Genomic DNA, 15,630 nt, shown 5'->3' on the forward strand with positions numbered 1-15,630 from the left:
TGCTCCCATGACACATTAAGCCATCAGCTTAGTTACTTGGCTGCTGGTAAAATGTTTAATTTTTTACATCACAATAATTACTTTATTGCTACAGAAGTTCTCCAATTTCATTTTAATGCAAAGTTTGCTGGCTTCACATTTTTAACACATTTTACACACTTAGTTACAACTACAATATGCTTTAACTTACTCTAGATGGTGACTTCAACTCACACAAATGGGTGGGTTGGGAATAGGCAAGGAGTAAGAATAATTTATTCTTAGAGCAGCAGTGCCACCCGGCTCGAATGCTCCCAATTCCTGGTTCAACCAGAGGGAAAACCACCCCTTGCAGTCCGAGATTTCCCAATTGAACATGGGTGGATATTCGTGTCATATCCATCCTTCAGAAATGAGAGGCATGTTTAATTTAGCTCCAAATTTTACTTAAGGCCTGGGAATCTGACCAGAGAAACAGAGGGCAGAACATTCTGCCTGTCGGGCAGGCGGGCCTGACCCAATCGCCGGCAGGTGGGGAGCCGATCCCCACCGGAGAAGCGGGCCACACTGCCATTTTACGTGGGCGGGCCAATTAAGGCCCGCCCAGTGTGACATCTGGCAGGAAGTGCTATGTGCTTCCTGTGCCCGGGGGGAGGGGGGGGAGAGGGGGGGGAAATCCCTAAAAGTGAGACAATGTCACATGAGTTGGGACATGTTCATAATTTACAGAACAACTTTATTACAATTTTTAAAACCCTGCATGAAACCTCATCCCGCCGCTGGATGAGGTTTCATGTTTTCTGTAGCTCCCACTGGGGCTCCTGGCCGACCTGACAACCTTAAGGTTGGATGGGCAGGTCCTTTAATTGGTTAAATGATCCTGTCAATGGCCTCAATTGGCCATTGACAGGTTGGCGTGCCCGGAGCTGATTTTGCTGCACCCCCACCTTCCTGAAATTTTAAATGGGGCGGGATGACATTGGGGGTTCTGCCCGACGTCATCCCGCGTCATTTTACGTGTTGGTGAATGGGTCCTGCTCCCTGCTCGCCGATGGCAAAATTCTGCTCAGAGTCACCTACGAGCAGCAGGTCAGTAGTATATTTAAACTTGTTCTTGTCCTATCTGATAAATACTTATTGTAGCTGCCCTTTCAGTTTGGCAGGGAAAGCTTGTGCAGACCCAACTTTTTTTCAAACTTTTGAGGATTTCAAATTGACAAGATCAGTATTGGAGGCTCCTTGGATGTGTTTGTCAGCACATCAGAAGAGGAGAATCATCAGTATCCATGGCAACAACATCAGATGTGCAAATGAAAGAGGTTTGCAGGAACAATAAAGAGAATCATCACTCACCTTTGGATCACCTGAGCACAGAGGAGGGGCATGAAAATAGGGCATAAAGGTTCACTTAGTATGAGATATAAAAAATAAAATCCTATGGCCTGCTCCTACCACCAACACCAACCCTCCCTTTACAGTAAACAGCCCATCCAGTGGGTCTTGACTTGCGTGATAGTCATCATGAGACAAGTGAAAGGACAGGTTGGCCTTTGGGCTGCAATAATGGGCAAGATGTGGAAGTGGTGTCCATCAACATATTTCAGGTGGTATTTTTTAAAAATGGAAACTTAACACCATAACATTTTGTCAAACATTCATGTGCATAATTGTTTCAGCTTATGCTTCCTACCACTTGTACCTTTTGCATCCCATGTGGTTTCAACAAAATTAGAGGTAGGCTGCTCAGATCCCTGAGTTGCTTTCAGTGTGACTATCAAAGGTGAATGGGTAAATGGGGAGGTGATGAAGTGCACAGAAGATGAAGCTAGATGGTGCTGAAAGTTGAGTGGGTATGAGGACTGATGTGCTGGAGAAGACTTAGCAACACAGAGTGAAAAATATAGTTGAATCAGCAACGATACTTCTTTTGGTCTGGTTAGGTCATTAAACTGCTTTGTACTTGACATCAAAGACCTGGGCACAATGCTGCTGCTGCTTTCCTTAGCTTCTTCCAACCATGCCTCCTTGGTGAGAACTGCAGTTTCTTCCTCCTGACAAATTCTGATCCTCCTGCTCCTGACTACACACAGCAGTATTTCCAGAGGGGTGTCATTAACTCTGGGTGCTGCTCTTGCCCTGTGTCTACCATGCATCTGGACGTCTCCAATTTAAATGTGTGTACCATTCCTTTAACTACAGCTGAGATTGCACCTAGTGGATGTGTGGCACACCAGCTGCACAGCTCAGAAACACAAAACTCAGGAGGTCAAAATTAACTGGTGCAATTCGTTTGAGATTGCACATTCTGACCCGTTCAGCTGCCTTCAATTTCACAATTGCACCACTATCCACTGTCTCATCCCCATCCCCACATGGAAGCAGCCTTCAGATTAATACCAGGGTCTACACGTCTGCATCTGTTTCTGTGATATTAGCAGAACCTATGAAGCAGCTGGGTTATACCGTCCATATCATTCCTCTTATTGGACAAACTCAGCAGGTCTGGCAGCATCGGCGGAGAAGAAATGAGTTGACGTTTCGAGTCCTCATGACCCTTCAGCAGAACTGAGCGAATATTAGGAGAGGAGTGAAGCTGGTTTCAGGTCGGGGGGGGGGGGTGGTGTGGGTGGATGGGGGGGAGAGAAGTGGGGGGGGTGGTGGTTATAGGGACAAACAAGCAGTGATAGGAGCAGATAATCAAAAGATGTCACAGACAAAGGAACAAAGAGGTGTTGAAGGTGGTGATATTATCTAATTGAATGTGCTAATTAACAATGGATGGCAGGGCACTCAAGGAACAGCTCTAGTTGGGATGGAGTGGAAAGACTAGCAGGGCATAAAACGCAAACTGGAGGAACAGCAGCACATCTTCCGACTAGGCACTTTACAGCCTTCCGGACCGAATATTGAATTCAACAACTTTAGATCTTGAACACCCTCCTCCATCCCCACACACTTTCCGTTTCTTCCCTCTTCCTTTTGTTTTTTCTAATAATTTATACAGATTTTTCTTTTCCCACCTATTTCCATTATTTTTAAATCTTGCATGCCCTGCTAGTCTTTCCACCCCACCCCCACTAGGACTGTACCTTGAGTGCCCTGCCATCCATTCTTAATTAGCACCTTTGTTTAGATAATATCACCACCTTCAACACCTCTTTGTTCCTTTGTCTGTGACATCTTTTGAGTATCTGCTCCTATCACTGCTTGCTTGTCCCTACAACCACCACCCCTCCCACTTCTCTCCCCCCACCCCCCCTACCTTAAACCAGCTTATATTTCACCCCTCTCCTAATATTCACTCAGTTCTGTTGAAGAGTCATGAGGCCTCGAAATGTCAACTCTTTTCTTCTCCGCCGATGCTGCCAAACCTGCTGAGTTTTTCCAGGTAATTCTGTTTTTCTTTGGGATTTCCAGCATCCGCAGTTTTTTGTTTTTATCATTCCTCTTCATCTCTCTTGTAGAACATTAAATATTTTAACACTAGGGCATTGCTGCTTAATGAGCAATTACTGTGCTGTCCCTCTAGACCCTCAAACTCCACCCCCCCCCCCGCCATCTCTATAACCTCCTTGACACTTAGAGTCCTCAGAGAACTTTACATTCTTTACATTCCTAAAGTTCTGCCCGCTTGGCACATCCCCAATTTCATCCGCCCCTCTAATGGTGAGCAGGCCTTCAGCTCTCTGGGCCCGAAACTTTAGAATTTCCTCCCTCAACCTCTTCATCTTTAATAACACTCCTGTGAAGCACCTTGGAGATGTTTAACTGTGTGAAAGCTGCTATATAAATGCAAGTTCTAATTATGTTGTGTGAAGTTATCCTTACTCATTGTGTGAATTGCGTTTGCATTTAATCATCTGTATGTTATAGTTATCTTAAGATATATCCATCTTTTTTCTTGCACTGTACAATGGAGTTCAAAAGGTATAATTTCTGACCAGTACCTTCAACCAATTGGTATATCAAGAAAACTGCACAGACAAACCATTACCAAAAGTTCACTGCAGTGAATTCAGCATTATCCAGAACACGAGTGATAATGAGCATATCTACATTAATTGATCCAAACATTCTAAAACGTACGGAGAAAGGGAATCTGCTGGCATTAGAGTTGGACATAGAACATTTGATCCAAATTTTTGATAGAAAAACTCAATGTAACTGAATTTCTGACATACTTGTTATTGCAAATTACTACCCATTTATAGCAAAAGTCCAATATCTTTTTCATTTATGTTGAAATAAGCAGAGGAATTTGTCTCACAGACTTATAGAGTAAATACTTGTCTCATTCTGTGAAATTTTAAAAACACCATGCAGAAATCGGTATGTATTTTCCCCATTTTTTCCAGAGGTAAAGTAGACTCAACATCTACCAATTTCTCAGCATGAGGCCCTGCACCCAATTCATGCTGGCAGCACATCAGCCACCATAGTGATCCTAATATTGTTTAGGCATACCAGGCAGTCACCTAAAAGCAGATCACTGCTAGCCTGTGCTTTGCATTTTTCTCCACCCCACCCTTTCAGGAATTAGGTGGCAAATGTCCACTAATTCTAGTTTTGAGAGTGACTGCAATTCTCTTGTTTATAAGAATATGTTTTCATTTTCAGATCAAGCTCTGAGAGAAAAAGTAGACTTCATTTTAAAAAAAAGATGCTGACACCATTCACGAGAGTGGTTGATACCACTGACTCGGAGAAGGTATTCAAGGAAGACCTGAATTTGTATCATTTTTATATGCCAATTGACTTAGTGTTTTGTGTTTTGAAACAACAATCACAGAGCACTGCAGAGGTCAAAACAGGGCTAGAGTTACTCCCACCTGCAGCCTGCACAATCTCAGTTGTGAATGCTACCACAAATAAGACAGACCTCTGTGAATATGACCATTCTTCACTTGAGGTCCAATGATGTTTACTTTAGTTTATGATTGTTTCTAAGGACTCTAGAACTGCTGCTTCTTGCTGTTTGGTTGCTGCATTTGGTGTAACAGAAGCTGTGTAATGCAATGACTACATTTGTGATAGAACATATCATTCAGGAGTTACAGAGCTTTCCTCGAGGCTTGTTTCTATACCTGTCACAGCTGTTATTACAGCTCGCTTCAACTGGCTTGAATATCTGTATCGTGGAAAAGGGAATAAAAACCTAATTGTGAGCTGTACAGTATGCACGTAAAGAGGTATGTCTTAATCATATCACTCACATAAGTTGGTAAATGTCTTAGAATTTACACAGAAGATATTGAAAATACTCAGCAAGTCAGGCAATGCTGGTGAAAACAGGAATGCAGAGATAGAGTTTTAGGTGGATGATCCAGTCATCAGCCTTCTAACAAAGGATTACAAAGCCTGGGATGTTAATCCTTCCATCCCCTCTCCACAGGTATTGCCTGGCATGCTGTCTGGTTACAGCGTTCTCTGTTTTACTTCAAATTTCCAGCATCTGCAGTATTTTGCTTCATGGACGTACGAACAAGGAGTAGGAGTAGGCCATTCAGCCCCCTGAGCCTGCTCCATCATTTATTAGGATCATGGCTGATCTGATAGTAACCTCAAATCTGCATCCCATCTACTTCCGATAACCTATTACCTCCTTGCTTACCAAGAATCTATCCACCTCTGCTTTAAAAGTATTCAAAGACTCTACTTCCACCACGTTTTCAGGAAGAGTCCAGAGACTCACGGCACTCTTTGAGTGAAAGAATTTTGCCTCATCTCTGTTTTAAATGGGTGACCCCTTACTTTTAAACCATGTCTCCTAATTCTAGATTCTTCCACAAGAGAAAAATTCTCTCCACATGCACCCTGTCAAGACCCCTCAGGATCTTACATGTTTCAATCAATTCGCCTCTTACTCATCTAAACTCCAGCAGATACAAGCCTAGTTTGTCCAACCCTTCCTTATAAGACAACCCACCCATTCCAGGTATTAGTCTTGTAAACCTTATCTGAACTGTTTCCAATGCATTTACATCCTTCCTTAAATAAGGTGACCAATACTGTACACAGTATTCCAAATGTGGTCTCACTAGTGCTCTGTACAGCTGCAGCATAACCTCCCTACTTTTGTATTCAGTTTCTCCCACAATAAATGATAACATTATATTAGCTTTCCTAATTACTTGCTGTACTTGCATACTAGTCTTTTGTGCTTCATACACTAGGAGACTGAGATCTCTCTTCACCTCAAGAGCTCTGCAATCTCTCACAATTTAGATAATATGCTTCTCTTTCATTCTTCCTTCCAAAATGGACAATATCACATTTGCCCACAATATACTCCTTCTGCCAGATCTTTTCCCACTCACTTAACCTATCTATATCGGTTTGTAGCCTCCTTATGTCCCCTTCACAACTTACTTTCCTATCTATCTTTATGTACAGGAAGGAGGGGCTTTAGATTCCTGGCATATTTTAACCAAGTCATTTATATAACTTGGTTAAAATATCCCAGGAATCTAAAGCCCCTCCTTCCTGTACCATGCCTCCAGTCCCACATTCATCTTTCCTTTATTCTTTCACAGGGTATGGGCATCGCTGGCTAGGCCAGCATTTGTTGCCTATCCCTAATTGCACTTGAGATGGTGGTGGTGAGCCACATTCTAAAACTGCTGCAGACCATGTTTTATAATTACACGCACCCACGTTAGGATGGGAGTATCCTATTTCTATACTCTATCACACGACATTGGGAGTTATCTAGAGATTATAACTTTAAGGTTCTGATTGCTAGTTGTTTTCCTAGCTCGCTAAAATCTGCCTACAGTACTTCATCCCTCTTTCTACCTATTTCATTTGTTCTGATTTGGAACACAACTTTTGGCTGTTCACCCTTCCCCCTCAGAATGATCTGCAGCCACTTAGTGATATCCTTGACCCTAGCACCAGGGAGACATTATATTATTGTTTTTTGCCGATGGCGGACAACCCCTGCCGGGTGGGGAGGACATCAGCTTAACACAAGTGGTCTCCCAGCGGCAGCCCGGCTGTGGAGGAGGGGGTTGGTTAGGATGGTTTTCTTTATATAAAGAGGGGACCATGGACGAGGAAGGCAGCCTCTGTGGCCCTGGTGAATTGCTCGGAGGCGTTTCTCTCCACTCCTGGTGGCACTGTAGAGGCTGCTGAGTTGTCGGCCCTCTGAATGGATGGTATCTCTAGGGGATGGGCACAAGATGACAAACCCAGTGGCAGCTTTCTCATGAGCTGCTGCTCATGACCTCTGCGGCAGCAGGAATGCCTAGCTATTCCCTTAACTATAGAACTTCTTTCCCAATTTTCCCCAGATACGAGAAAGGCCACAACAGTGTAATTATTACTGCTGATTGAATGATTTAGCTTAATATTATCAATTTGCAGCTCAATAAATGAACACACAATAAGAAGTTTCTGAACAGAATTCTATCACTGGAGTCAGGGCCCCGGTAGCAGCTGGAAATGTGTGTCGACAACACCCATGGCTGGCCAGCTGGACACCCCACCTGATTTTACCATCGGCAGCTCATGAGAAAGTTGCCACTACGTTTGCCATCTTGTGCCCATCCCCTAGAGCTACCGTCCAATCAAAGGGCCAATGGCTCAGCAGCATCAGCAGTGCCACCAGACATGGAGGGAAATGCCTCCGAGCAATTCACCAGGGCCACAGGGCTGCCTTCCTTGCCCATGTTCCCCTCTTTATATAAAGAAAGCCATCCTAACCAACCCCCTCCCCCACCTCCGGGCGGCCGTTGGGAGGCCACTTGTGTTCAGCTGACGGCCTCCCCACCCGGCAGATGTTGTCTGCCATCAGCAAATAACGGACGACCCGGTAAGGTGGCCTTTGAATATTGAAATTTGCCTCTTGCCTTATGGTGTAGGAATTCGGGGTGGAAAGCCTGAGGAAGCCAGTCCCACCAACGTAAAATGACATGACGGCAGCAGGACCTTGTTGGGGAGCCAGTCCGGCCCAGCCTCCTCAAATTATACATGCTCCTGCCTCCCAGGGACGGTAAAACTCTCCCCATTGTGTCAGCCATGGCCCAGAATTCATGCTTCTGAATCACAAGGTTCTGAGTTCAAGGCCCACTCCAGGACTTGAGCATAAACATCGGGGCTGACACTTCAGTGCAGTACTGAAGGAGTACCGCACTGTCTTCTTGATGAGACATTAAACCGAAGCCCTATCTGCCTGTTCGTATGAATGTAAAAGATCCTATGGCACTATTTTGAGGAAGAGCAATATAGTTAACTGCAGTGTTCTGGCCAATATTATCCTCAATCAACATCACAAAAAAACAACTAACCTGGTCATTATCACATTGTTGTTTGTGGGAGTTTGCTGTGTGCATATTGGCTGTTGTCTTTCCTACGTCACAACAGTGACTACATTACAAAAATTACTTAATTGGCTGTAGAATGCTTTGAGGTAGCCAGTGGTCATGGAGAGTGGTGTATAAATGCAAATCTTTCTCTTTTCTTTTGGGTAAAAATGCCTATACACAAGTAAACCAAGTACAAACGCCCAGCAGTCATGAAAGTTTTCTATCTTGCTTGTGTCCGTGTAATATGGCCTTGATTTTTCTGTGGCAAGGGAATGATGCAGTGTTAGCTGGCAGTGCACGCTAGGAGTTCAGGGATGTGGAGGTCCTGCTGTTCTTAACCACAGGACCTCATTTAGATAAAAGTTCATTCGGCTTCCTGGAAAATAATAACTAGACATTTTATCTCGCATAGCTACTGAAAAAGTACAATCCCTTGCGACTGAATCTGTTAGAATTCCAGTCAGTTGTCTGTTCAATGACCTTACGAAAATTGATTTCTGTTCAATGAACTGCTGAAGTCCCAGAATGTTTTTTGCCAGATGGAACTACCTTTTTTGTATTTCTTCATTAGAATTTTTAATGTAAGAACATTTCCCAATTAGCGTTAGGTCTGAGTTGCCTTCTGCTACCAAATACAATATAAGTTGTGCAAAAGGTCTCAGCCTGGAGGAAACTATTATTCCTGAAGCATGCAGAACAACTGCTCAATATTTCTATAACCATCATTTTGTACATGTTGTATTGTCTACTAAGAGTTTTGTACCACGTTTACAGCACACCTTTTTCATCAGTCTCTTGCATTTAACATTAACTCACATGTATACCCATAGCATTATCAAAGATTATTGTGACAGACTATATAGTATATTCCTGCCATTGGAGACCTAATAACTAGTAACGTTGGAGCCATGGGTTATTTGTTAAGACCTTACCCAGAAATGAAATAAAACATCTATTCCACAGTTTGAAATAGCTCCACCGGCTCTTGCTGATGCTGTCAGTATACTCCACTCTTCACTATCCCATCACTGTTTCTACGAACATCATCCTCATGTGTGCTGTTCTTCCAGATTTACTCTTCAGCATCCCCTGGCTCATAATCTTTGCCTCCATTGGCCCATGTGTTTCAATCCCAATGCACCACATTATTCTTCTGACCCATTGGGCTGAATTTTGAGTCCCTCTAGGACTGAGACCGGAGGTGGTGAGCATGGAATTTAACACTGCTGCCCTGCCTGCCAATTGCCTAGCTCTGTCCCATCCCTGGAATATTTTTCTGGATGGAGGGGTGGCAGGGCTTCCTGCCTACATGTGGTGGGCAGCTATTTGTCCCACTTAAACATCTTATTAAGGCTGAAGGATTTTCCAGTCAACCTCAAGGATCCCAGAGGACGAGGGCGATAGTTTAGTTGCCTGTGGACATACTGGGGACCAACTCTCCAGGCAGGTTTTGAGAACCTTGCCACCTGTTTTGGTGCAGCAGCTCTCCACCCCTCCCCAACCCCCACCTCCCTCACTACCCCACAGTGGTGGCCCGGCTGCAAAGGTTGTACTTTTTTTATTTAAAACTATAAATAAGTTAGAGAGACTACACTTCCCATGACTTATCTGCTCTGGCATCCTGCTGCTGCTTTCAAGCAGGAAGGCCTTTGATTGGCTAACGCCCTGTGTTAAACTTGCACGTGTTCAGCAGCAGCATCCCTCTTCCCACCAATGTTTTTTATGGAGATCTACATTACTACTTTCAGGTTAGCTGCCAATTGATTTCTACTGCCTGTTGCTGAGTTAGTAGAAGTGTATATTGGTTTGTACTGTCATTTGCAGTTGCTGAAGTCTGTAGGGAATGATGTAGCACATGCGGTTCTATCTTGAAGGGCTCTGCTCAGGCCAATGCTCCAAGACAAGGTGCAGTGTTTGGTATCCCCTGTGACCTGCAACATGACTGGGAAAATGAGGAGAGGTGACAGGACAAACTGCCCATAGAGGGAGGGGTGAAAGACTCAGCGTGAGGATCTCTCTGCTCAGGCTGTTCAGGGAACAATTCTCCTACCTTGACCTGAGTGAGGAATAGTGTGTGAGATATCTCCACTTCACCAATGAAGTGCTCACATCTGCCACCTGCTGTAGCCGATAAAGCAGCCTTAGAGCAGGGCAAGATATTTCTTTGCTTAACAAAAAAACGCTAAAACTGAACTTCTTGAATTCTTTGCCTGAAGGCAGGTTCTTGGTGAGTATTTGCCACATCACAGCTAAAACTGATTTTTTTGTGCTAGGTAGGGCTAGGAGACTGGCACCGAGTCTACCTCAGCTGGAATGGAGATTGAGTCCCTACATGCTAACTACCTAGCCAACTAAGCTAACTGGCCCACCAAAACCCAACTATACTACAATGAAAAACAACATTTGCAGCAGCATATTAGCACACTTGGTCAATCTAATTAACCTTCTCCTTACATCCATATGTACACAATGACAACTTAACTCTACATCTTCGTTTCTGTCAATTATTCCATTACCTTTGTGCTGTTAGATTGCTTGCCTGTTGTCCAGTGTTGAATATGTCTTAAGTTCTTTCAGCTTAATAATGGGAAGACTAAAGCTATCATCTTCAGCCCATGCTATCAATAACTATTCTCACCAATGAGTCAATTTCTTTGCTTAGGCACATCTCAGGCTCAACCAGACTGTTTGTTTGCATTCTCTTTGTCATATACAATTTCAAGGGGCAGAATTTTATGGCCCGGTCATGGCATGGATGGACTGTAAAATGTGGCGAGCCATTCAAAAGTCCATTGACTTCGGCAGGACCGTAAAACCCCGTTGGCGTAAAATTCTGCCCAAGATGAATTCCCAACTCCACTGACTAGATTTTACTGTAGGCTTCCAATCACCACTACTTTGAGAGCCAAGACCGAAAATCTTTGAATCATGGACTTAAATTTCAATTACATATGATATTACAAACGTATTTGAAACTTCTGATTCAGTTGCAAATGATGTTGAAGAAAACCTTGAGCGAATGACATTTTTATTCAGTCTCAAAGTGGCACATTTTCCAAGACATAATTTTTCTGGGGAATTTATCCCTAGCTGTTTCTACTTCGCCTGACACAACTAAGTTATGGCAGTAGAGTCGGAATAGCTCCAAGGAAATTCCTAATAAACTGTTCCCAGACTCTTTCCTTATTTCTAAAATGTATGTCCTCAGAATTATATCCTTGATCTCACATGTTACTTGAGCATGTGTTGTAGATTATCTCAATGCAAAATAAACTTCAATTTGAATTTCAGTAGCTTTACACTTAATTGCACTTATCTCTCTGAAAAGGTCCATTAAACATTACACTTTCAACTGGCATGGGACGAATGAGATATCTTTCGAATATAATTACACCACCTAATTTATACCTATCATTTCTTTGAAACAAGGAGGAGTGGAGGGATGAAGCAGTGATCCTTCAATCTATAGCCAAGGGAATAGCAGAATAACTCAGACAAGCTTGCTTATATAGGACATATTTACAATGTTCTTCATTTCTCAAATAGATAAGTACTAAATGGGTTAAAACCACAGATCTGTAGTTTTGTGCATAATTCATGCAGCCCCTCAAAAATATATTATGATGGTGTCAGAACAATAATTGGAATGGAGAAAATGAAAATGCTAAATAAAAATAAATGTTTTTCTATAAATTTAGGCCTGTTTCCTAACTATGCGGGATATATTTTTTCCTCAAAAGCAACAGTGAAATAATGCCACTTCCATTATTCATATTCTCAAGTATCTGAGAAATATTGTGTATAATTGGAGAGCAATGGGAGTTGGGATTGTCAACTGTTCTTTTTCTTTTATTCACTCTTGTTGTTCTTTTCCTGCCAAAATGATCACCTGGGTGCAGGAACAGCTGGCCTATTAGCTCCAAACCTCTCCACACACGTTTCCAGCAGCTCAACTCACCACTGCCAATCCGCCACGGATGTTCCCTTTTATTTGTTATGGCCCAACCAGCCACAGAAGTGAATTTGAAAGGTTTCATGTGCTCATTTACAGTGGCCTAATTAGCAACTTCCATAGCATTGATCTCAATGGGGCTGCCTGATTAAACCTACTCAAAATAATTAAGGATGAGGACGGCTATTCTTCCCATTTGATTAATTTGTTCAAAGATTCTAACATCCTCCATTGTATCGTTCATTTGTTTTTTAATGATTCCATGGATTTTTTGCCTCCACTATTCTATCTGGGCTTTTATCGCAAATGTTAATTACTCTTAGCATAATTAATAATTTCCTGATCTCCAGCCCCTAGTTTCAGTCCTGCAGTTTAATTTTAGGTCATATTCTGGGTTACCTTTTGCTATATCCTGAACAATCTTAAATACCTTTCTAAAATCACTCCTCAGATGTCTCTGAATTACTAACTTAGTAACAGAATCACTACGATATTATACTCATCCATATATTTTACTGCTTTGCCTTTGTAATTCAATATACAAATTGCTTCGTTGATTGCTGCTCTACATTGGTTGAACATGTTTAGCATTGAATCTATACGAAGACTCCGGGATCTCTTTCAGCATCATATCCTTAGCTAATTCAACACTACTTGCATGTGTCAGCAATTTCTTCTTCCTATATGTAGCACTTCACATTTGGCTGCAATAAGTTTCATCTCCCCTTGTTCTGTCAATTTACATATTTTGTCTAACCCTCCTTTTTCTGGTTCCACGGTCTTTTTTTAATTTGGTATCATTTGTAAATATGACATTTTTGCATTAGATTTTCAAAACCAGGGGCAGGATATTTAGGTTGGCAAGCTGGGGGCAGGGCCCACTCACTGACGCATAAAATGACACGGGATGACATCAGGCAGAACTGCCGACGTCATCTCGCATCATTTCCATTTTCAGTTTGGCGGGGGCACAGCCGATTCAGCTGTGCGCCCGTCGACCTGTCAACAGCCTATTAAGGCTATTTAAAAAGTGATTAAACTAATCAATGGACCCGCCCATCCAACCTTGGGGCTAGCGGGCAGGCTGGGAGCCCTGGCGAGCTTTAGAAAAAGCATGAAACCTCATCCACGGATGGGATGAGGTTTCATGAGGGTTTTTAAAAATTTAATAAATGTTTGAGTTAAAGTGATGGACATGTCCCAACTCATGTGACAGTGTCACATGAAGGGAAATGTCTGGGAAATTTTTTCAACATTTAACTTCAAAGTTTTAATTCTTAGCCTCAGGGAGATCTGTGTGCCCTTTTGCGCAAATGCACGAAGGAGCGCACTCCCGGCTGAGGGAATTCCCCCCTGCCTGCAAAGGGAGCACATAGCATTTCCTGGCAGATGTCATGCTGGGCGGGCTTTAATTGGCCTGCCCACTTAAAATGGCGGCGCACCCCCTGATTGGGGGCGCCGATTGGAGACTCGCCCGCCTGCGCCCACTCCTGCACTCCCCTCCCCACCACCCCCCCCCACCGACGGACGGAAAGTTCTTCCCCAGGTTGTTCATGCAAATTAGAAGCAATAGTGAGCTTGAGGTGCCAACTCAGTACTTCCCCACCCTGACATAACTCTTCTACTGAGTATTCATTTTTTCTGTTGCTCAGCCAGCATCTGATCTGTTCTCAGGGTTTGCCTTGACTCTCTACACTAAGCTTAATCAATATCTTTACGTCTTGATCTTTGTCATGCCTACACATACAATGAACTGTTCGCCGTAACAGAACTGCTTCATTCCTTATCTTTGTTATATTTTTCTTATAGAAAATGATGCCATTATAATTTGGCCTTCCCCTCAGTCATTTGCTTCTTCCAATGCTCTATTTAATTTCACATTTTTGTCCCTCTCTTTTTTTCATTCCATTTCTTCTCCCATTACCCATACTGCCCTCTCTGCTCCATGTCTATTTTCATAACATCCTGCTCTTCAATCTTCCATCTTATTCAGTGTCATTAAGTACTTTTCCTCCCCCATTTAGGCACACATTAAAGAGTTCATTGCTGTATTTAAAGATGAACAGGGACCTCACAGTGACCTTGCAATTATTTCTCCCTCAACCAAAAGCACCAAAATAAGAGATTAACTGGCACTTTATCTCATTGCTGACACAAAGATTCCATGTTAGCCTTGCATGTCAACGCTCACTGACTATCCAAAAAGAAATTATCTTGTGAAGTGCTTAGGGACGTTTCAACAATGTGATACGCTACTATGAAAATGCAAGGATAATTATGAAGTATTTCTCTTTTCTTCAGTTGCAGCAGATCCTCAGTGATCTAAGGTGCCCTTGTACTCTCGTTTGTCTGTGGTTTGCTCCATTAATCAGCCCTTAATGATCCATAGTCACATAGAAAAACCCTCAGAATGTATTTTCCTATTCATAAAAGACATGAAAAAGCTGACAACCACTTTTTACTGTTTATTGCTATAAGAGATTCTTTGTGTGAATTCTGTCTGTCAGCTACTTGATAAAGTGTGTTTTATTACTGTATTAATGTACTACAATTTATTTGATTAATCTACTTAGAAGTATGCAACTAAAGAATGATCTTCCAGTGTGTAAAACATTTTGCCTTGGTTAGCATTAATGGAAAGGTTCATTCCTATTAGAAAAATTATTTTTGCAAGGACTTAACTAAAAGAATATAAGAGAGGATATTGAATTGTTAACATGTTAAAGTAAGTGCTTTGGTAGTATACGGCTTTAGTTTGCACTTCACAAATCTGAAATCCATTGTTAGAGGTTAAGGTGTGTTTGATGTCATCATTTCATTTTTGTATATCAGCCATTTAGTTTGTTCACTAAAGATTTCATAGCTACAATATAAAATGGGCTGCCTATATGTATTCAACACAGGATACATATATCTCAATCTTGCTTAAGAGGACAACTTAAATCTGATAAACGGTGTGATGATGTGTTCTATCTGATATATCTATTTTTTTCCAATGCGTTATATTAAGCACTAAAATTGCAAAAAACAATTTCCATCATGAAACAATAGCAATAAACAGCAATTACGGTTATTTGGCATGTTTGCTACAAGCTCCTAGAGAAAATAGCTACGATATTTCATTGCTATTTAGCACATTTTGTACCAGAGTAACAAATCTAGCTTTGCTTTGACATTTCATGAGGACAATACCTTGACCGATTTCTAAGTTAATGGCAACTTGTTACAAATAATTATACTATAAAATATCTAAAATATTTAAAGTAGTGCATCCATTTTTGTAGAAGCAGTTTGCTTGAACTTTTGTCGTATAGTAACACGATCCTGATTAAGTCTCTTTTTTCTGAAATTAGCAAAGGTGTTTCTATGCATTGAAATAATAAGAACGTACAG

The 15,630-nt window shown here is 42.1% G+C and overlaps 1 protein-coding gene across 1 annotated transcript in view; it reads left to right on the plus strand.

Annotated features, from left to right (window-relative positions):
* The window catches only part of csmd3b (CUB and Sushi multiple domains 3b), a 2,092,226-nt gene that overhangs the window by 827,613 nt on the left and 1,248,983 nt on the right, over positions 1 to 15,630 (plus strand). The window lies entirely within an intron of this gene.

This window comes from Carcharodon carcharias, chromosome 6, assembly GCF_017639515.1.
Source record: "Carcharodon carcharias isolate sCarCar2 chromosome 6, sCarCar2.pri, whole genome shotgun sequence".
NCBI classification, from domain to species: domain Eukaryota; kingdom Metazoa; phylum Chordata; class Chondrichthyes; order Lamniformes; family Lamnidae; genus Carcharodon; species Carcharodon carcharias.